Source organism: Lepus europaeus, chromosome 13, assembly GCF_033115175.1.
Source record: "Lepus europaeus isolate LE1 chromosome 13, mLepTim1.pri, whole genome shotgun sequence".
Lineage (NCBI taxonomy): Eukaryota > Metazoa > Chordata > Mammalia > Lagomorpha > Leporidae > Lepus > Lepus europaeus.
In genome coordinates, this window is record NC_084839.1 from 23,449,854 (window position 1) to 23,471,903 (window position 22,050).

Sequence of the window (22,050 nt, forward strand, 5' to 3'; positions counted from 1 at the left end):
CAGTTTGGGGTGTGTTGTTGTTTCGTGGTAATTCATTTCCCTCCATTTTATGCAGAAAACTTGGAAAGTGGACAAACAGGAAGGGCAAACACCGGCAGGTGGGCCCCCCAGTGAGTCACTGGGAACATAAGTGAAGACAGCCAGCCCCGCGGCTGAGCCCTGGCTTCCCTCTGTGCTGCTGGGTGACTCCATGGCCTCCCAGAGCCTGCAATTCTGCACGTCAGCGTGGGTGAAGACTGGGTCCACCCACTGGGCTCGCTGTGGGGCCGCAACAGCCGACACACAGCTACAGTGGTCAGCATGGCCACCCAATGGCCACTGAAGCCAACCTCTGCCTGGTATGAGGTCCCCACGGGAGGAGGGGCCGTGTGGCTCCAGAAAGCCTGCTTCTCCTAAGCCCGTGAGGGTCCCTCTGTGCTGGTGCTCCTGCTCCTGGAGTGCGACAGACTCCCCTCCACTCTAGAATTCCAGGATGAGTCCCCGATGCTTCCTCCAACCCGCCCCAAGTCTTGTGTGCACCCCGGCTGAGCGAGCTTCGATCCCACGAATCCGCACAGCGGGTGTGAACGGGCAGTTCCTCGTCTTCCACATTTCTAGTTCGTTAAAACAAATCTCTGGTTGAGTTTCTAGTCCCCTTTAAGTGACAAACTGTCTGACCAAGGCCCCAGGCTCCCTGCAAAAGGGCTGGTTGCGACTCCTCGGCTTTAAGCTTGCAGGGACCCCATCACCTTCTCATGGGCATGTGGACCCCAGCTGCAGCCCCCGGGCGTCTGTCTCCCTGTCCATCCCCGCCCTGGACCTCCCCAGCATCCGCCGGTGCTTAGCTCTCTGGTTCTGAGTTCTCCGATTCAGCTTTGTGCAACTCCTTCTCTCCTCGCTTTTGAAGGCAGTGGCATAGTCGAGTGTGTGGTTTGTTTTCTGCAGGGTTTCTATCTGAGGCGGTTGAGCGTGGGTCACCCCAGGTGGCTGTGTGCTTCTCAGACTTTAGCCAGCAAACAAGTCACCGTGTTCCTCGTTAAAGACGTGCGCTTGTGTTCACCGGGTGACAAGTGCCAGCCATGCTGGAGGAGTGAGTTCTAGAAATCAGTGCCACAGCCCCAGGCCTCTCGCTCTCCACGCTCTGCCGTGTGCCTAGTTTGGTTAAAAAGGGGAGATTTTGTGTTCGGCATTCTTTCCACAACTTTAAAAAAAATGTGTTTACCACACTGGTGCCTGGACTACACTGTGAATATACACACACAGAGAGAGAGAGAGAGAGAGGGAGGGAGGGAGGGAGGGAGGGAGAGAGGGAGAGAGAATGCTGAGCTCCTACCCCCGGGGATCCTGTTTTAGCATCTTCTGGTCTGGGCTAGGACAGGTTGAGTTGTCTCCCCCGGGTTCATTCACTGAAGTCGCACCACCCCCGTGCATGAGTGCGCATTTGGAAGCTGTCCTTGTGGGTGTGACCCATTACGGTAAGGCCCGTTCTCACGCAGTATGGTGAGCCCTAACCTAACACGACTGGCGTCCTTATAAAAAAGGGGGCCGTGTGGACACAGGGCCGCTGCCGGAGGGAGTGCAGCACGCCCTGTGAAGGTCACGGTGGAGACCATGCCGGCAGACTCTTGGGGAGCGGCGTGGGCCCTTGGTAGCAACCAACCTGGCTCTCACCTTGACCTCAGACGCTCCATCTCCAGGGCTTAGAGAGCCCCCAAGGGGGCCTGGTGGCCATGGGAGTCTGAGCAACCAACACACGCAAACATCCACATCCTGAGCCAGATCCCCAGTGACAGAGACGTGGCTAGATAGCCACGCCCACAATAGGACTTGTAGGTAGGAGCACACGCATAATCACACACATGCACACGCGCACACACACGTCCCAGGAGTGGCCAGGCCCAAGGGGAATCCAGGCTGCCTTCTACTCTGGTCCCCCCCAACCCCAGCATCCCAGAAATGCTGGGTGCAGTCGCTTCAAATCAATGGTGATAAGCGTTATCTGCTACAGTGTGTGCAGGCCGCGCGGGCCTCGCCAAATGGCTTTACGGATTGTATCGCCACCATTCACCACATTAGCTCCTGCGACACACTGTGTAGGTGGGTGGCTCCCCGAGATTTCTGCCAGGAAATCACAACAGACGACAATGCCAAGAAGGCCACTGCTGGTGAACGAGATGTCCGAGCCGACGTCGCTCCCTCTCAAAGGCGAGATGGGGCTCCCTCACCCCCGTCCCCTGCCCCGGGGCCAGGAGGACATGGCGAGCCCTGTGTGGATTCTCCACTCCTGCCCCAGCCTCGTGCGAGGCGGGTCGGTGGCTCATGGCCAGCCAGGGAATAGGGTCCCTGCCCTTGAGCCCAAGACCCGCCCCCTCCTCTTACTTGGCTCTGCTAGTGGTGATGGACGGGGGCCGGCTGCTGAGACACCTGAACCATGCCCCTGGGTAGGAAGTTGGACATCAGCCCGTGTGGGAGAGCAGGTGAAGACCAGTCCCGGGGATTTTGTGCGGTTGCATGGGGGAAGAAATGTAGACTCGTGCCTTGGAAACAGACGAGCACCTGCGCACCAGAAGTCTCGCCAAGTCCAATGACCTTGTTAGGTGGGTCCCCGCGCTTTTGGTCCTCTGCCGAGCTGCCCGCCCCATCTGTCAGGTATACTGTCTTCATTAAACTTGGCTGCATGCTCCCTGCTCCTGTCTCATGCCTGAAATTCTTTTCCTGCACGAAGACGAGGACCTCGGATGCAGCTGTTGCCGGTAACAGACCCACATCAGATGGCTGCACACACACGCGCACACACACACGGACTTAACACACATGTACCCCTTGTCTCATAGATTGGAATTGGGGCCGCCTGTGTGGTAGCCGTGGCCACAAGCACAGCACGCACAACACGGCATGGTGTGTGCATGGGGAGATGCTAAGCAAACATTGCTGAAGTTGGCCAGAGATGAGCACCAGTCCAGAGTCCAGGATGTAGATGCTCTGCTCCACAGTGAAGGGTGGACGTCCCCAAGGTGGCCCTGTCACACTCCGTCCAACAACGAAATGCACGAGAGCCACGTGGCTGCCTGCCACTGAAGACAAAGGCGATAGGGACTGAGCCGGAAGTGACTTCTTGGGTAGAAGCATCGTGTGTCGGGGAAAGTGAGGGTAGCCATGGAGGGAGAGGCCGCTCCACGGTGAGAAGCTGCTAGCAGGGGGGTGGGTGCCAGGATGGACACGTGGAAAACCAATGGTCCCAGCTGGCTCACTGTGACTGTAACAAGATGCCCGAGACAACCCACTTTCCAAGGAGAAAAGGTTTCTTTAGCTCATGGTTTTGGAGGTTCAGGTACATTGGGGGCCGTGGAGGGCAAGGCAGAGTCTGGGTGGAGGAAGGAGCGCGTGGTGAGCCCAGAGGCAGAGAGGGGCCGTGGGCAGGCTTTTGTGCTGTCTTCTCCAGAGCACCTCCATCCGAGGGCACGCCCTCCATGGCTGAAGGACCTCCCTCCATGCCCGCCCTCGTCACCACCACTGGATCAGGTTTCCACCTTTAAGACTTTGAGCTTCCAAGTCCTGCTTGCCCTCAGGGGCGAGACCACAGTCAAACTCCCGTGCTAGTTCCCAGCCAAATTCCCTGTAGGCTGTGGCCGCCCAGAAGGTACAGCAGGTGCAGGAGGGTGCACTGGCGGGGTTGATTCAAAAAGAAAATGAAAAAGAGCTTAAGCGGTGGGCATTTGATGTAGTACCTAAGACACTGCTAGAGACACCCGCACCCCATGTTGCCATCCCAAGTTCAAGTCCCAGCTCCACTTCCAATATGAGCTTCCTGCTAATGTACATCCTAGGAGGTAGCAGCTGATGGCTCAAGTAGTTGGCTCCCTGCCACCTATATGGGATTGAATTCCTGGCACCTGGCTTCAGCCTGCCTCAGCCCAGCTGTTGTGGGCATTTGGAGAGTGAACCAATGGGTAGGAGATCTCTCTCTCTCTCTCTCTCTCTGATTAATAAATAAACAAACTTTAAGATCTAGTAGGGCGCCCAGGGTGGTTTGTACTGAGAAGGGACGTGACTATGGCAACCTCCCGAACCGCATAGGGCTTTGCTGGTTATCTGTTGGCAGAGCTCTCGAAACAGCCGTTGGCCTTAAAGATGAGTTATGTGTTTTTCTTGCTCCCGAAGGAAATCTGCTAACCTTTGATGATGACAAGTGGCTGTGGGTGGCTGGCTACCCGGCAGATAGTCACCAACAAGTGAACTCGGATGCACTCACTTCTTGCAGGTGAAAGTGACTCATTTCAGCGTTATTGCTTTTCCAAATTGGAGAGAACGTCTTGAAAATGAGATTTTGTTGTTAAAAATATGTGGTTGCACCCATAACAAGGCTTACCTCTGCAGACTGAAAATATGAGAAACACATTTTTCTTTTTTTCTTCTATTTTTCTTTATTGTTCGGAAATTGTCCATATAAAGCGGGTCGGTGGATTTGAGTCTGTTCGTTAAATATAGAAATGTAGTTCTTTCCAATTAGCTCCTAAGAGTCAATGACTAACAAAGGAAGTCAGACGATTCCTTGCTTACTTTCAGCAAAAATCCCTTAATTGGTCGATGAGGCTAGAAATGAAACCATGATTTAATACATGAGCCCCTGACACATTTCTTCTCTCTGGATCAGCCACGACACTTATTAAAAGTAAACGAAACTAGTTGTACCCCATAAATATGTACAATCGTGTGTCAATTAAATATTTAAAACGTAAACTGAACCAGAACCAGACCTCTGAGTGGCTCGATTTCAAAGTGGGAGAGCAGGATCTGAGTGAATAATGAGGCAGCCCCAAGCCCACACTGCTTTCCCAGACAATATTGTTATTCATTATATGCAAACGAGAAAATAGCACGAGGAAGAAGTTTCCTTAGGCAATATTTTGAAAAAGTTTGTGGAAAATGTAATTACAAGACCAGCTTATTTCGGTGCAAAAAAAGTTTGAAATCTGTGTGGAGTTTTTTCTTAACTGCCGGCGATCTGACCTGTGCGACTGAGTCTTCTGCCCCTGGATATGGGAACGAGGCCCTGGGGAAGGGAGGGACTTGTCCCAAGTCCCCCCGCCTGTTTGGGAACAAGCCGGCCTAGCACGCGGGTCTCCCCAGCCTGTCCCTGCCTGTGTCCGAGACAGCGTCTTGCACCAAATCAACATCAAATATACACTAGCATCCTGTATGTGCACTGCTCCCAGGGTCTGCTGCTCCACTTCCAACCCAGCTCCCTGCTAATGGTCTGGGGAAGCAGCAGCAAGTAGTTGGGGTCCTGCACCCACCTGGGAGACCTGGATGGAGTTCCAGGCTCCTGGCTTTGGTCTGGCCCAACCGGGGCCATTGAGGCTGCTTGGGGAATGAACCAGCAGACAGAAGATTTCTCTCTCTCTCTCTCTTTCTCTGTAACTGTCAGAGAAATAAATCTTTTAAAAAATTAAGGAAAACCTTGGAAATGGATTCTTCTGAAATTTCTTATTTTAAATAAAAAACCCAAACACCTGTGTGTGTGTGTGTGGCCACAACGTTCAAAACTGGGATCTAGATTGAAGTCAAAGATCTGACCTGTGGCCAGAGTCCTCCGTGCCTGGTTGCAGCGGCTGTGTCACCTTGAAGGTGAATGTGCACTGGAGGCGGCCCCGGAGCCTAGGCCAGCAGGAAGGAGGAGCTATTGCAGGGGGCAGGGGACAGGGGGCAGGGGCGCTGCTCTGAGGGCCACAACTCCACGACTGTCACCCAGGCTGTGCCACGGCACGGCTGGTGCGGCTCCCTGTGAGGCCTGGTGGCACCTGCAGCAGATTGTCCCGGACCTCTCTCTGTGCCAACAAGGGGCCCTAGCCCCCTGCCTCGTCGCTTCCCAGGTGGAAGCCCCCGGTGGAGGCCCGCTGCAGCGAGACGTCGCTCAGCCCAGGAGCGGCAGCTGGGAAAGGGGCTCGGGGTGCTACGTGGGTTTCTGAGGTTCCTGGTGATGCAGCCTCTGTGTCTTTCCCTGCTCTCGCCCCTGAGCTCCGAGCTCTGTGCCAGCTCAGCCTGTGTCCTCGGATCCCCCACAGCCCAGCCCTGGGCAGCCCGAGGAACAGCCAGTTGGAGCAGCAGCAGGAGAAAGACCCCTTTGCATCCACGGGTGCGGGGGCTGGGGCACGGGCTCCAGGCTCCCAATGCTTTAATGCTGGCAATCTGAGATGCGAGCCAGTCGGGGCGGGGCCCTGTGCAGGGAATTCTCATCTCAGGCATGGAAGAGGGGTCAGTGGTCCGGAGCAGGCAGGAAGTGACCACTGGCAGGCACGGCTTCCATGTCGAGAACAACACTTACCCCAGCTTGGAGGTGCTGTCGGTGACGGGAACATAAACACAGCAGCGTGGAAATTTACACAGGTGGTGCAGCACTGCGATCCCCGGCATTGTGTGATGCAACCCGAGAAGATGAAAATAGCCCCAAAGGCTGGGAACTTTTTTGGAAATAGAAACTACAGTGTGTTGACAATAAAAAGATTACAGTCCCTGCCAAAGCACTGCATTTTTTTTTTAAAAAAGATCTTTCTCGAAGTTATTGAACAAGAGATTTGATTTGAACATGAAAGTCAGAGGGAAAATATTTGGAGTTAGCTTAAAAATATCTCCTCACCATTTCTCCAACTACAGCCTCGTCAAAAAAGAGCTTTTTACAGTGGCTGGAAAAAATCCACACGAAAATATGCCAGTGACTCAAAAATGACATCAGTGGGGCACTTTGAGATTTGATATCTCATCCTTTTAAGAAAGAATGGAATATTATTTCATTTCCCATTTCCCATTGCTAATAGAATGTTATTAATTTCTGGTGTAGATTTTGAGTAAAACTTGATTTTTGTCCACTGTATCTGCTTTCAGTTCTTATTTTTTTAAATATTAAATATTTATTTATTTATTTGAAAGGCAGAATTACAGAGAGGTGGAGGAGGCAGAGAGAGAGAGAGGTCTTCCATCTGCTGGTTCAGTCCCCAAATGGCCCCAACAGCCAGACCTGGGCTGAGCTGAAGCCAGGAGCCAGGAGCTTCTTCTGGGTCTCCCACATGGGTGCAGGGGCCAAGCTCTTGGGACATCTTCTGCTGCTTTTCCAGGTGCATTAGCAGGGAGCTGGATCGGAAGGGGAGCAGCCAGGACTCAAACCAGTGCCCATATGGGATGCCCACTGCAGGCAGTGGCTTTACCCGCTATGCCACAGCGCCAGCCCCTATGAATTCTTATTCAAATTATGTCATTCATGTTGCGTTTTTAAACATTTCAAACACAGGTAAAGCACCTGTCAAGGAAGGCAGAGACTGGAAGTATATGATGGGAGGGGCATGTGAGTGACAGACACCTGTCAGTCTTGAGGAGTTGCCTCAGTTTCCCTAGAGCAGGCTCTCACTGAGGGACGCACTGCCTGAAAGACCCCTCGTGGTTGTGCAAGGCTGGGCAGGCAGACAGGATGCACCCAAGCCTTTTAGGTTTTAGCGTCTTTGAAAACCTCCATAGTCTTCCAAGCTTCCCCGGTTTGTGGGCTGGAAGGCTGAGTTATTATGATGTTGATTCTCCCCACGCAGATCCTTGAGTGGCTGCGTTTCCAGTTAAAGTCTTCCAGCCGCTGTGTTCACGGAACCTGACAAGCTGACATTGAACTTTATATGGCAATGCAGAGGATCGAGAGTGGCCCCAGCAATTCCAGCGAAGAGGAGGAAAGCAGACGGCACACACTGCTGCATCACGAGCCACAGCTCTGGAAGATTCCAGGGTGGTGTTGGAGCGAGGACAGGCAAGCAGACCACTGGCCGCAAGCCAGGTTGCAGAAGCAGGCTCCCACATAGGACTTAGGACACCCGACGTAGGACAAACGGGCCCGGCAGTGCCGCGAGGGGTGGGAAGGGCTTCCCAGGAAGTGGTGTTGGGTTCGGAAGAAAACGTGTCTTGATTCCCCCCTCACGCCATAGACAAAGGTCAAGTCCATGTTTATCAAGGATCTGCTCGCAGGGATAATAATAAAACTGGGAAGGGCGCAGGAAGATATCTGCAAGACCTTGAGCAAAGATTCTCTAACAATGTACAAAAACACTGGGCTTGAGTGCCAGCGCCTCTACAAATTCCAGCTTCCTGCCCGAGCAGACCCTGGGAGACAGCAGGTGATGGCTCAAGTCCTGGCCGTTGAAGGCGTTTGAGGAGTGAACTAGCTGATGGGTGCTCTGTTGGTCTCTCCCTCTCTGCCTCTCAATTTTTTTTTTTTTTAATGAAGAAGGATGCTGTTTGAAAGACATCATTGAAAGAATGGAAGAGCAAACCACAGCTATCAGACTGGGCTTCCACAGGACAGTGGGCAAACCACAAGCATCCACACGGTGGCGCCACTGAGCAGCGGAGAGGAAAACCCTGTGGCTGCTCCTCCCTTGTATTTCACCGCGCGAGAGTTCAGACCCAGATATTACAGATTGTTTGGGCCCATTCCGGAAAACGCAAAGCCACAGAGATGGGAACAGATCGGGGGTTGCCAGTGGTTGGGGGCGGGGCGGTAAGTGGACAGAGGGTCTCCAAGGAGCGTCTTCAGGGCAACGGAGGAGGGGGATCCAGGCCCCCACGCGTTGCTTAAAGCCCATAGGAGCGACTCCTACTGGAAGCAGCCCCGGGAGGCAGCAGCTGTCGGTTCCTGTGCTTGGGTCCCTGACACCCACGTGGGAGACCCACGTAGTTCTAAGCTCTGGCTTCAGCCTGGCCCCAGTCCTGGCTGCTGCAGGAATTGGGGAGGGAACCAGCAGAAGGAAGACCTCTCTGTCTGTCTGTCTGTCTGTCTCTCTCTCCTCCCCCTCCCCGACCACTTCAGATAATAACAAATGAAAGAAAGTAAATTAAAAACAACAGTAATTTCAGGATGCCAGTGACCAGTGAACCCGGGATGGGGTGCAGACGGTGACAAATTCAACCGTGTTGCAGGCGCATGACAAAACCGCACAGAAGGGGTGGGAAGAAGACGGTCCACCAAGTCGCACTGGGAAACAGTATTTGGGCCAGGACCATCAGGTCTAAAGGCTCATGAGGAAACATTGTATTTTAGGTGTTCTGAGACCATGAGTATCCTGGGGTTGAACAAACCAGAGATAAATGAGGCACAGATAAGCAAGCGCGGGAAGGCTGGATGTGGCTGGATGTGGCCGTGGGTCCTCCGGGACCTCAGTATGAACTCAGGGGCCTTTTGCTGTCTCTCAGGTGGAGAGATGAGCCAGGCGATGCTGACGTTGCTGTGTGTGCCTGAGTGTGCATAGCTGTGTTTTCACTTAGTGACTTCACAGGGGAATTCCTGGTGGTCCGGAGGGAAGGTCACCCGCGCTGGGCCACGGCGGTGTCCCGAGTCCCCTTGGGAGATGGGATGAGGACACTTTGGCTGTATGACAGCCTCCGCACAGATCCACAACCCCACTGTCACACGTCGAGACAAATGGAGGATGAGCTTGCAAAAATACCCGGCCGGTGCTTTCCAGAAAGTCGGGGAAGATAAGCTGCCGGGGATTGGAGGAGATTATAGACGCATGCAAGGCAGGGCCTGAGGCAGATAAGGGACCTTCGTGGGAAAACGGGTGAACTCTGAAGGTTACGACCCAGTGAACTTTGCAGCAGTTTAAATGTCTTGGTATAGAAAAATGTACCCAGTTATGAAAGCTAGGTAAAAGGTAGACCCAGCCTCAGGACATCATCAAGGCAAATCTCGCAGAGACGAAATGATAGTGGTTACAAAACTGAACCCAGGAACAAACTCAGTGAAACGGAACTGGATACAACAAAACTTAGCACCATATGGCATAAAATTCGCAATGGTTAGCATCCAACAACAATAAAAAGTGCCATTCATGCACAGAGGTGGGAAAATAAGAGCCACCCTCAGTCAGAAGAGAAATCAGCTCAGGGAGAGAGACCCAGCAGGGAGCAGATGACGGCGCTAGTAGAACCTAACTGTTAAGACAGCCCCAACAAGGGCCGATGCTCTGGCCGATGGAGGAAGCCGGGACCACGAAGCCCACAGACACGCACATGTGAGAAGCTCAACAGATTCCGAGCAGAAGGAAGCTAGCGTGTGGTCCAAGGCGGTAAGAGGGAGAAAAGACCTTCTGCAGAAGACCACACCCAACGGGAGCAGCACGGCCGAACACAGCACCAGGGTTCCAGTCCGGAGCTAAAGAAGCTGGAAGACACGGACAGGACTCATCCGCTCTCTGAAGGGCGGGGGAGGGGGCTTCTCCCCTACTGTTCTATCCCCAGGGAAGATAGCTTTCAAACCCAAAGGCAAAGACTTTTGTTCTCCAAACAATAGCTGTGGGGCCTGTGCTGTGGTGTAGTGGGTAAAGACGCCGCCTGCAGTGCCAGCATCCCATATGAGCACTGGTTCAAGTCCTGGCTGCTCCACTTCTGATCCAGCTCTCCGCTATGGCCTGGGAAAGCAGTGAAGATGGCCCAAGTCCTTGAGCCCCTGCACCTGCGTAGGAGACCTGGAAGAAGCTCCTGGCTCCTGGCTTCGGATCAGCTCAGCTCCATTGTGGCCAACTGGGGAGTGAACCAGCAAATGGAAGACCTCTCTCTCTCTCTCTCTCTCTCTCTCTCTCTGCCTCTCCTTCTCTTTCTGTGTAACTCTGGGTTTCAAATAAATAAATATTTTTAAAAAATAGCTGAGAGATGCCATCAGCAACCAACCAGAGCTACACAGAATACTAAAATCCTTCAGGCATAAGGAAAGTTCTGGAAGCAAGCCTGGATCTACACAGAATAGTGAAGACCACCAGGAGTGGGAAATGTGTGAGCAAATGTAAGACTCTGTCCTCCCTGTAGCTCCTTAGCAAAGCACGAAGCCACCACTGTAGCAGAGATTTCAAGCTGTCTCTGCCAATAACCAATAGATAAGTTGACTTCGCCCCAAATCATCAAGGATATAAAATATTTTAAGAGATAACCAACCGAGTCTAATTGACATTTTATAGCGTGATCCTCCTAACATTTTTTTTTTCAAGTGCCCTTGGAGCCTTAGCAACGTATGGCCCTGTCCAGGGTTATAATACATTTAAGAGGATTTAAATCATACAACGTATGTTCTCTGACCCCTACAACAGTAAGTTAGTTAGAAATCAGTAACACAAAGATCTTTTGAAAAACCACGAAGTCAAAGGCATAGGAAGAAACTGAAAAATGTTTTCAACTAGAAGAAAACGAAAACACAGCCCACAGAAACGTACGGTGAAAGCAGTGTGTACAGGGAAAGTAACAGCATCAAATGCTTTTGCAAGAAAAGGATAAAAGTCTCAAAGGGTCATTCAAGTGACAAAAAAAAAAAAAGTCCCTCATCCCGTTGGCAGCACGAAGGTCTTGGGGGAAAGTCTACATCTGGCGGCTGGCGAAACCCACACCGAACCTGTGTCCCTGGGCTACCAGCACCAGGGGAGGTGGGACGAGCGTGTCACTAGGAGGTGGCGGGAGCTGCTGGGTGCCCCAGAGCGGCTGGGTGGGCCGTCCAGGGCGGCCCCTCTGCCTGCCTTGCTCAGGAGGAATTGCTGGCCCTTCAGCACTAAACAGCTCTACCACCAGGTGGCAGTGTTGGGTAGAGGTGGGGCAGTCATTTCACAGACCCCGAGCAGGCTGAGCGCCTACTGTGTGCAAGGCACTTGGGTTAGGCTGTGACTGTCTTGTAGGCAAGGGGCAGGAAAGCTGTTCTCTCTGTTTTACAAAAGGAGGACACTCAGGTCCAAGGAAGGAAAGCAACTGGCCAGGCGAGGGGCCGGACTCAGTCTCCTAGGTCCAGGCTTTCTGGAGTGTTACTCCTCACTCCGGTTCCGGGAGTGGATCTGACAGCCCAGCCGGCCACAAGGACAGCGTATACAGTGTGGATGCCAGCCGTAAAGCTGGGTGACTTCGGCACCGTGGGCGAGAGGAGATAATGGTAGAAGCCAGAGCGAGGGCGGGGCTGTGCGTGCTGGAGGCAGGACCCACCAAATGCCAGCATCGAGACACCAGCAAGACGTCGGGGACGGGAGCAGGAGCCAGGGCCACACCTGGGAGGAAGGAGGGCTGTGGCAGGACTCTGGGGAGAAGCCATGGGCCGGGGAGTAGGCACCCAGGGGAGCCCCTGGGACCCCCTTCCCTCAGCTCGTCCCTCCAGGCTACCCGGGGGTCGCCAGGGTGGAGAGCAGGGCTGAGCAAGAGAGGGCAATGTGGGGCTTCACCCGGAGCCCGAAACCCCTCGCAGGCCCGGCTGCCTCGGCGTGACCCCCAGCGTGCGGAGGGAACCCTGGCAGCTTCATTTCCGGGCAGCTGGGGCGGGAGCGCGGAGGAGAGGGGGCCCCTGGCCAGCGGGGCCACCCCCAGGCGTCCTTCCTGCCCGGTGTTTATAAGAAAGGGACTGTCTCTGTGTCTCAGGTTCCAACGCTCCCAAGCTCTAAACACAGAGAGGCCGGCGTGGAGCTGTCTCCTGGTGACAGATGGGCTGGCCGGGCCAGAGCTGGAGGCAGATCGCTCATGCAACAAACAGGGGAGGAAGGCAGTAAAAACGTGAAATATTATTAAACAGCCTGCGGCCAGGTGGCCTGAGCCGGGCTTGGATCAGCCAGGCCAGTCTCTCCTGAGAGACCAGGCCCGCGGGGCCTGCCGCTGCCCCCAGAACCACCTGCCCTGGCCTCCCCTGGGCGCAGTTGAAGGGGCCACAAGCCTGACTTTGGGGGGCTGCCCATCCTTTGGGGTGGGGTGTCTCACAGAGGCTCTGTAAAGTTACTATAACATTTTATTTGATGCCTACATGGTTTTGCTATCTTGCAACTTTTGCCCAGGTCTATACAATCTCAATTTTTTAGGAGTACAACTTGTACATGCAAAAAAAAAAAAAAAAAAAAAGAAGAAGAAGAAGAAAAGAAAAGAAATAGAATCCAAAAGCCAATTGTTCCCTTCCTTGTTTATCAACATCTACAAGGGGACCTCAAAATGTTCATGGAAAAATGGAATTAAAAGATGTTTATTTTGGATGTAAAAAAAATTTTGAAATCCATAACAGATTTCCCATGACCCTTTGGAAGACCCCTTGGATGCATTGATTTCAAAAAATTTAAATTTGTATTTATTTAAGATGCAGAGGAGGGAGAGAGAGAGAGCGCGCACTTCCATCCACTGGTTCACACGCGCGCACACACACACACACACACCCATACACCCATGCCTGTAACATCTGGGGTTGGGCCACAGCCAGGAGCAGATGTCTGCCCTACACTGCCTTCTAAAGGTCTATTTTTATTTATTTATTCAATTTGAAAGGCAGAGTTGTAGACAGGGAGGGAGAGGGAGAGAAAGAGAGAGAGAGAAAGAAATATCTTCCATCCACTGGTTCACTCCCCACATGACAACAGCCAGGAATGGACCAGGCAAAGCCAGGAGCCAGGAATTCCATCCGGGTCTCCCACATGGATACAGAGGCCCAAGCACTTGGGCCTTCATCCTCTGCTGCTTTCCCAGGTGCATTAGCAGGAAGCTGGATCAGAAGTGGAGCAGCTGGGACTTGAACCAGCACCCCTATGAGATTGGAGACACACAGGTAGCGGCTTAACCCCCTGTACCACACCGGCACTTCATTGCCTCTTCTAACAGCTTGAGGCCAGCTTCACAATATTTTACAACAGATTACGCAAAGTTCACGTTCCTGGGTGACGAGAACTACAGAAGCAAACTATGTGACCTTATAGAGGTGGAGCCTCCGTTTTCCCAACTGTAAAATGAGAAGAATCCTGCTTTGCTCAAGGGGTTTCATGGAGATCAAATGAGATCCTATTTGCAAAACACCTGTTACTGGCAGCCTCCAACAATGCGAGCCGCCATTGGTAACCCTGCCCCCGTGTCACGTCCCCCATCCCCTGTCAGCGCCCCTGGCAGAGCTCCTGGGGGAAGCTGTCGCCTGGGTGAACGTGTTGCCAGGAGCTTACCCAGCTGCTGGGCTTGGCCCCTCAGGGTCACCTGCTGAGCTTGGCTAGCGTATCCCGTGCCCACCTTGTGGGGAAAGAGAATTATAGAGATGCCGACTCGGGCTGTGTGTCTGAGTCCTACAGGGAGCTGGAAACCAAACTGGGACTCCTGACCCGCACCCCACAGACTTCCTGTCCGGAGTCTGCATCTCGGCACGCTGTCCAGCCCCTAGACCACACCGAATGCTCTGGTCACAGTCACGGCCCTAGTGAGTGGGCATGTTGCTGTCAGCTGACACCCACAGGGCCAGAGTCCCCCTCCCCCCACCGCCCCCAGCCTCACCCCAGACCAAACCCCTAGCCTGAAAACCTTGTTTCAGCACACACACCCCTAACCTTGCCTTCCCTCCTGCACCCCCAAATAATGGGCTTCAGCCCACCTCTGCTCCCCCAATGCTCACCTCTGCAGCCCACCTCCGGCCCACCTGGGCCCTGCCGGCTCAGTTCCACCTGCGACAAGCTGGCTGTCTTTCAGACACGCCCTTTAGCTATCTCCCCTCTTCCTTCCCCCCGCCCGAACTCTGCCAGATGGATTTAGGGAATGTTTCCATTCTCCGCCCCAGCCTTTCTGATGAAAACCACTTGCCCCAGAGCAGCAAAGAAAACGCGGCTGTTGAATGACCGACTCTCAAGTTCAACGCCACAGCTTGGCTGCTGTGTTGAGTTCCAACACGGAGAGCCTGGGTCCTGGCCCCTCTCCCTGCCCTGAGGGGCCCCAGATGAGAAAAGGGAGACCCTGAAGGCACTTTCCAGTGGCAGGTGGAGGACAGAAAGGGGGGATCAAACCTCCAAGGGGGCGTCCTTCCCAAGACCCTCACTGGCCCCAGGCTCGGGGATGCCGGCCATGGTCCAGGCAGTGCTCAGCAGGGCGGGAGATATTTTGGAAATCAGCAAAGATGCTGGAAGTCCTGTGAGCCAGATGTGCCAGAGGTGCAGGCCTCAGGGACCCGGGGACGTGGTGGGCACCTGTTCCCTGTTCCTCACTCCACTCCCTCAAAGAGGACAGGAGAATGGGGCAGGCCCTGCACTCCTGCCCTGTCTCCTGGAATTGCGGGGCGGGGCAAGGAGGCTAGGGAGCCACAGGGCACCTGGCTGTGGCAGCTGGGCCCGGGTTCTGTCGCACTGAGTCCTGGCGCCCCGGAAGAGAGCTGAGTGACAGTTTATAGGTTTTGCTGTGGGAAATACAAACAAGGTCGCCAGCCACCACCATCAAACCCCTTTCCACCGTGAGCTGGGCCTGCCTTTTATAGGCACTTAGGCCAAAGCGGGAGACGGTAACCAGTGCGACCAAGTTGGCCACCCCAGGCCGGCTCCTCTGCTCTTTGCGCCGGCCGCCCTCGGCTTCCGGCTGGCTGTTTACACCCAGCCTTCCTGTTTGTGCACAATCGGAGGTTCCAGAGGGTGTCGGGGCTGCTTTGCAGCTGCTTGGGGACAAGTGGCCCTGGGGCCACCCTGGGAACCACGCTCCCCAGGGAACCACCCTGGGAACCACACTCCGCATCCAGGCCACAGCCCTTCTTTGATTGACACCTGCAGGCAATCGGGCTTGAGATGTCTTGCTACCAACCCTTGGATCAGTGGGAAAACGCCGCACGCTCCAGCCCTCTGTGCCCAGTGCCTGGGGCTCTCGCTGCGCCCAGAACACTGGGAGGCTGGGTGGACTCCAGAGTCTGACCCTAAGCCACAGAAGGGGACTTCTACTGTCCCTGCACCTGACATTCCCGATGACTGGAGTTTTCAAAAGCTCCACCTTCTACTCTCTGTCCCTTTATCCTAGGGACGTGGCCCCATAGCAGCAGGCTGTCCTTGGCTGCCAAGTTGCCCAGGTGGCCAGCCACGATTCCACACTACCCAGGCATTTATTAAGCACCTACTGTTGGGGGCCAGAGCTGCAGGCACCCCAGGGGGCAAGAAGGAGATTGGTGCTGGTGAGACACGCACTGTACATCAAGTGCAGCGTCAGCCACACTGAATGAGTCAGCGTTTCCTCGCTAAAATCCAAGGCAGCCTCACTGTAAGGGGTTTATTTTGGATCATGGTTTTGGAGGTTCAAGTTCATGATCGGCCTGCCCCGTTGGTTGGCTTCCGGTTGAGAATGGCAGGTGGCAACGGCACAGCATGGGAGAAAGGGGGCATGCGGTGAGCTAAGGGGCAGAGACAGGGCCCCACGCAGGCTTTTTTTTTTTTTTTTTAAATGCCTAAGAATGATTGTGTGTTTACAGAGTTCAACCAGTGGTATTAAGTAGAACAAACGGAGCAACAACAACAACAAATACTAAAAGGAGTAAAATAGTAAGTTGTTCCTCAACAGTCTAGACAAGGGCTGATCCTGTCATTGTCTCTCATGGTGTCCATTTCACTTCAATGGGTATCATGTTAGATGCTCGTTTAGTTGCCATTGATCAGGGAGAACATATGATATTTGTCCCTTTTGGACTGGCTTATTTTACTCAGCATGATATTTTCCAGATTCCTCCATTTTGTTGTAAATACCCGGATTTCATTGTTTTTACTGCTGTATAGTGTTCCATAGAGTACATATCCCATACTTTCTTTATCCAGTCATCCGCTGATGGACTTTTAGGTTGATTCCATGTCTTAGCTATTGTGAATTGAGCTGCAACAAATATTGAGGTGCAAATGCCTCTTTTTTTCTCCCCTTTAATTCCATTTGGGGAAATTCCAAGGAGTGGGATGGCTGTCACACAGGCTTTTACACCCAACCTCTCTCTCTGGAACTCAGCGACACAGGGGCCCCTCCAGGGCTGATGTCTGATGACTTGTGTCTCTTTTGGTGCTCGGTCAGCTTATGACCCGAGGACCCGAATATCTGCACAGGCTCCACGGCCAAATTACATCCAAGCCACAGCACACACTCAGGGTGCCTTTTCTCATTCATCCCTTATGGCGCCCCAGGAGGTAGAGATCCCTTGTCGGGAAGCCCATTGCACAGACTCGGAAAACCGAGCGGCAGAGCACCTCACCAGCCGAACAAGAGCAGAGGGGGAATCTGGTCCCAGCTCGATCGGACCCTCAGCCTGAGCTCTCACAGTCCAGGGAGCCCCAGCCTCACCCTGGGGAGGATGCACGGGGCTGCACCCAGTTCCTCCTGCCAGCGGGCAGCTCTGGGCCGAGAGCCAGGGACGGTGCTTAGGACAAATGCCGGTGCCAGCTCACGGAGAACAAGGCGAGAAGGAGATGTCCTGTGAGACTTGCCTTTGGTGGGGAGGCCAGGAGCTGTCGCCGGGTGACATGAAGTTCTCCCTCCCCCTCCCAGGCGGCCCGAGGGGGCCTGTCAGGCATGTGAGCAGGAGGAGCTGGGAGAGCTGACAGCACTGTGGCTGCACGGTGCCCCTGGGAGCACCCTCATGGGAGCACGGAGAAGACACACTGGACAGCACAGGCCCAGCTGCGCCCAGGAAGCCGCCTGCAGCCAGGTCGGCGTGCACGGCGGCCTCCAGCGCTGGCTGGCAGGCTTCAGTCTCTTTTCTTGTTCATTCAGGTGAAGGAGCTTTAAAATCCCGGGTTGTTTGGTTTTGTGCATCCCCCACCCTCTGGAGGACGCACAAGTTCTTGTATTGCGACCACTCGGTGTGATTATTAGACAGACAGACAGAGCGAGTTGCCATCCACTGGTTCACTCCCCAAATGCCTACAATGGCCAGGGCTGAAGCCAGGAGGATGGGACAGCCCCCAGGCCGGGAGCCAGGAGCTCATCCAGGTCTCCTACGTGGGTGCCAGGCACCCGAGTACCTGAGCCATCACCTGCTGCCCTGATGGGGATGCAGGGGTCCTAACTGGTGTTCTAACCGATGCCCCTACTTATCATTGCAACGGCTCAAAGATCCAAATCCCAGAGTTGGCGGCCCACACTCTCTCCTGCCTCCAGGGAGAACCTAGATATTGAAACTGAGAAAACCATTCCGAAAAAAAAAATAGAGAGAGAAGAAAATAACACGTGAGGATGTTTATTGCAAAATTATTTATAGTAGCAAAAAAATAAATAACCCCCTGGCAGCAATGTTAAGGGCCACCAATGGGGACAAGCCTTCGTAAATCAGAGCTCAATGCAATTATGTAACCATTAACATGATAATTACACAGACATGAGCAATCATTTATGCCTAATGGGGAAAAAAAGCACAGACGAAAATTGTGCCTGTGTGTGCCTGCAGTGGCATAAAGTGGGAGCTCGCCCAGGGACAAAGATGGTAAAAAAAAAAAAAAAAAAAAAACACCAAAAACCAAAACAAAAATGAGAGCTCACGTTTGGGTGATTGGGTGCTGAGATGTTTTTTAAAAATGTATTCGCATGCTGACGTACTATTTTAACAATAAATGAAATTTAGGAAAAAAGAAACTATTGTCCCAGAGAGGATGTGATGAGCAAGCAAAGCAGCGTTCCCCCCCGGGGGGTTCCAGGAGGGAGCTTTGCCATCCCCTCCCTCTGCCCCCTCCCCCCGCCTCCCAGCAAGGGCCCAGCCCCATGTGTGGGGTCGGTGGGTGCCTTCTCCCGTCATCCTGGCTCCTGTCTTTAGGGAGCAGGGCGCTCAGGCGAAGGCAGCCCCAGCTCGTCTCTCTGCCCTGTCTGTCATAGCACCCTTCCGGATGCTCCCCGAAACACGAGGCCGATAGTGGGTGACCAGCAAGCTGAGAGCGTTTCTGTTGAAAATTCCACAGGGTTCTAAGAGCCCTGAAGGCCCTTTGTGCTGCTGCTGCCTGGGAAGGGACCTGCGTCCCCAGCTGCCCATCCCCGGGGTCCCTGGGGGCTCAGAGGCTCTCTCCAAGGAAGCTGGGACTCCAGGGAGGAGAAGGGACCCCGCCGACCGCCTAGCATAGGAGAGTGTGCAGAAGGAACCAGTCCTGTGCCAAGGCCCTCCCGCCGCTGTCCCCCTGACGACGCCCCTGCAGGTGGAGTGGCTCCCAGGGGACAGCACGAGGGAAGGGCTCCAGCATTGGGAGCCGGGACCAGGGTGAAGCAGCTGTCCCCAGCCCTCGCCAGAGAGAATCCATTTCTGATCTTTGAGTGCCCCTCTGCCTGAGGGTGGTGTGGTGGTCACTACCTTGGGCCTGGCTCTGGCCGGGCCTGCTGGAGCCCCTCCCCCCGGCTGGGACTCAGGGTGCGGTGACCGCAGTGGGTGGAGGGGCACCAGCGACACCTGCTCCTGGTCTCCGCTTCAGCTTCCAGGGCCAGCAGGTCGGCCCCTCCAAGGCCGGATCCCTGTCTGTCGGGCACCGGTGGCAGGTGCTGCGAGGCCTCGAGGGCGGGCGCTTGCTCTGATCTGCCCAGGCCTCGGCACTGCTGGAGAACTTTTCACCCAGGGCCGATGGAAACTCCTGGCGTCCCTGCTGCCACTCACCTTGGTGACACTCTAGGGGTCCCTTCCCCCCACCCCCTGCCATGAACAAGTCTGTGCAAAGGGCTTGCCCCCCCGCAAGTCTTTGGGAGGAATAGTAAGCGCTGAAGTTCTATTTATTTTTTTCATAGAGACACAGAGAGAGAGAGAGAGAGAGTGAGAGAGAGACAGAGAGAGACCACCCGTGCACTTGTTCACTCCCCAAATCCCCAGGAGCCAGGAACTCCTTCCAGGAGCACATGGGTGGCAGCGACCCAAGGACTTCAGCCATCGTTAGCAGGAAGCTGGGACTGGGGGTGCAGCTGGGACCCACACCCAGGCCCTCCACTACCGGCCGTGGGTATCCCAAGTGGAGGCTAAACCTTTGTGCCAAACACCTGCCTCCTCTTCCAAAAACTGTTTATTTATGTGTGTGTTTTATTTGCGAGACAGAGAGGGAGAGTAGGGGGTGGGTGGAGAGAAAGAGAAAACCCCTGTTTCTTAGCCACCTTCCGTGGGGCGTGGCTACTGGTCACGCAGGAACCCTGCCCCTCTCCCCTCAGCCCACGGGCTTTGGGGGTGGGAGGGGGCATGGCCACACCCCTAGGAATGCTGCCTGAGGTCCTGGTCACTTTCCCAGCGTCCTTGACCTTGTCTACATCCCTCTTCTCATCCAGTCTTCACAAAACCTTCTCAGGTAGGCAGGGCTGCTATTGTAGGTCCATTTTTCAGATGAGGAAAACTGAGGTCACAGACAAACTCCAAGTTCAAGTCCAGGACTTTCAACCACCAGCCTGATGAACCTGGGAAGACTCAGAGGCTGGCTGCTGGGGATGTACCCAGAGCCCCGTACTTGGAAGGGGCCTGTGGTCCCGAGAGGGGCTGAGGCAGGGGCTCAGGGGAACAGGAGTCCCCTGTGCAGATCCCTCTAGAGTTGGGTGCCCGAGTCCCCACCCCAGCCTTGCAGAGCAGCGGTGACACCCAGCGTGCCCCACGCCTTGGCCCGCGCCAGCTGCTCAGGCCTTCAAGGCTACAAGGAGTCTGGTCTCTGCGGAGGCAGCAGCCGGCCCGAAGCCTGCACAGGGTCAAAAACCCTGGGAACAGAGCCCCAGCCGGCAGCGCCAGCACCTCGTTAGGAGGCCCGAAAGGGGGAGGGGGCCCTTCAGGAACACTGTTGTTTATTTTTCTATTTTTAAACAAGTCTGAGGTCTCTGGGGACACAAATGAAGTTATCAGGAAAGACCAGAGAGGAATACAGCCTCAAGCCAGCGGGCTGAGAGGGCCCTGGGGACAGGGCTCTTGAAAAGCGGGGCTGGGGGCTGGGGGCTGGGGGCTGGGGGCTGGGGGCTGGGGTTTGTTTGGCTTGGGCTCCACACGGCAGGACCCAGGACCGCAGGACCCTGGGCCTCAGCTGCCTGTCCCCGCGCCTGCGCCGCACCAGGGGTTCAAGTTCAGGTGACCTCCAAGGGGGTCGTCAGCCCCGTGGCTCGTGGCTCCCCTGGAAGCCCAACCTCCCAGGGCCACACCGGCCAGGGGCAAGCATGGCATCTTCTGTCCTGGAGAGCCTCCTGAGAAGTCATGAGTCGGGGACAGCACCCCCTAAAGGCCTGTGTAGGAAAAACCACCCAGGAGGTGTAGTGGGGTATGCAATCCACTAAGCCAGCCTGGTGGCCACAGGCTGAGCCCCAGGCCCTGTGCACACCAGCAGGGTGAGCGATAGGGCACATGGAGACCGCCCCGGAGGCCACTCCCCAGGGTGGAGGAGGTGTGATGCGGGGTCTATGAGGAGGCCCCAGGGTAGAGCGGGGGGAGCGGGAGAACGAGGGGCCACAACACCAGGGTACCAGGGGTCAGGCCAAAGCTAGAGGCCAGCCCCGGCCCTGCCACGGCCTCCAGCTCAGACCAGAGCAGAGCCTGCCTCCGACATCCTGGGCTTTCTCTGCAATGAGCCACTTCGTAATTCTTTGGCTGAATGTCTAAATAAGGGTTTTTGCCAATTCTGAGCCCTGCTAACTGATGAAGTTGTCAGAAAAAGATCTAATGATGCTTGAAAATGCTGGGAGTGAGCCAGTTCCCCAATTGCCCTCCCAGCTCTGACTGGGTCCTGGGGAGTGGGGACCCTCCCATGGGGCCGGGTGGTGTGAGCGCCAAGCCCGAGACCCTGCCTGCTTCCATGGGCTGTGTGTCTGTGCACAGTGGCTTCACCCCTCTGGTTTTCTGCTTGTCAGCCAGGACGGGAAGGCAGCTACCTGGAGGGATAAGTGAGATGGTGCCTGGGCAACATCCTGCAGATCCCAGGGCTGGCGGGGCTGGGGGTGCTGGGGGGCCGCCAGCTGGCGAGCCCTGGGTGAGGGAGGAGCTGAGTCGCCAGCTCCGCGTGGCTGGGGGAGGGGGCGCTGGCTCAGCCCCCTGTCTTCATCCCGAGGGCCGTGGGACAGCCAGCTGCTCTTGGACGGCTGGGTGTGAGCTCAGTCCTGCAAGGCGGGGTCCGTGGGAGCCTGGGAGCCCCCGCTGGGCCCTTTGTTCTGGCCTTTCTCCGTGCAGCATTTGTTCCACTCCAGAGTCTGGGCACTGGGTGGGGGGAGGGCTGGCTTGGGGTCTTGGGAATGGGACAATTTCCGGGACCTCAGGAGGTGGGTGCTGGGAGCTTGGTGTCTCTGTTACCAAGAGAGGGGCCATTTGGAGAGCCCCAGCCATAAACGGACAAAGCCATTCTCCTCCATTCATTCCCCAGC

The 22,050-nt window shown here is 55.0% G+C and overlaps 1 protein-coding gene across 1 annotated transcript in view; it reads right to left on the minus strand.

Annotated features, from left to right (window-relative positions):
* Positions 1 to 22,050, minus strand: part of CIB4 (calcium and integrin binding family member 4) — a 52,718-nt gene that overhangs the window by 10,684 nt on the left and 19,984 nt on the right. The window lies entirely within an intron of this gene.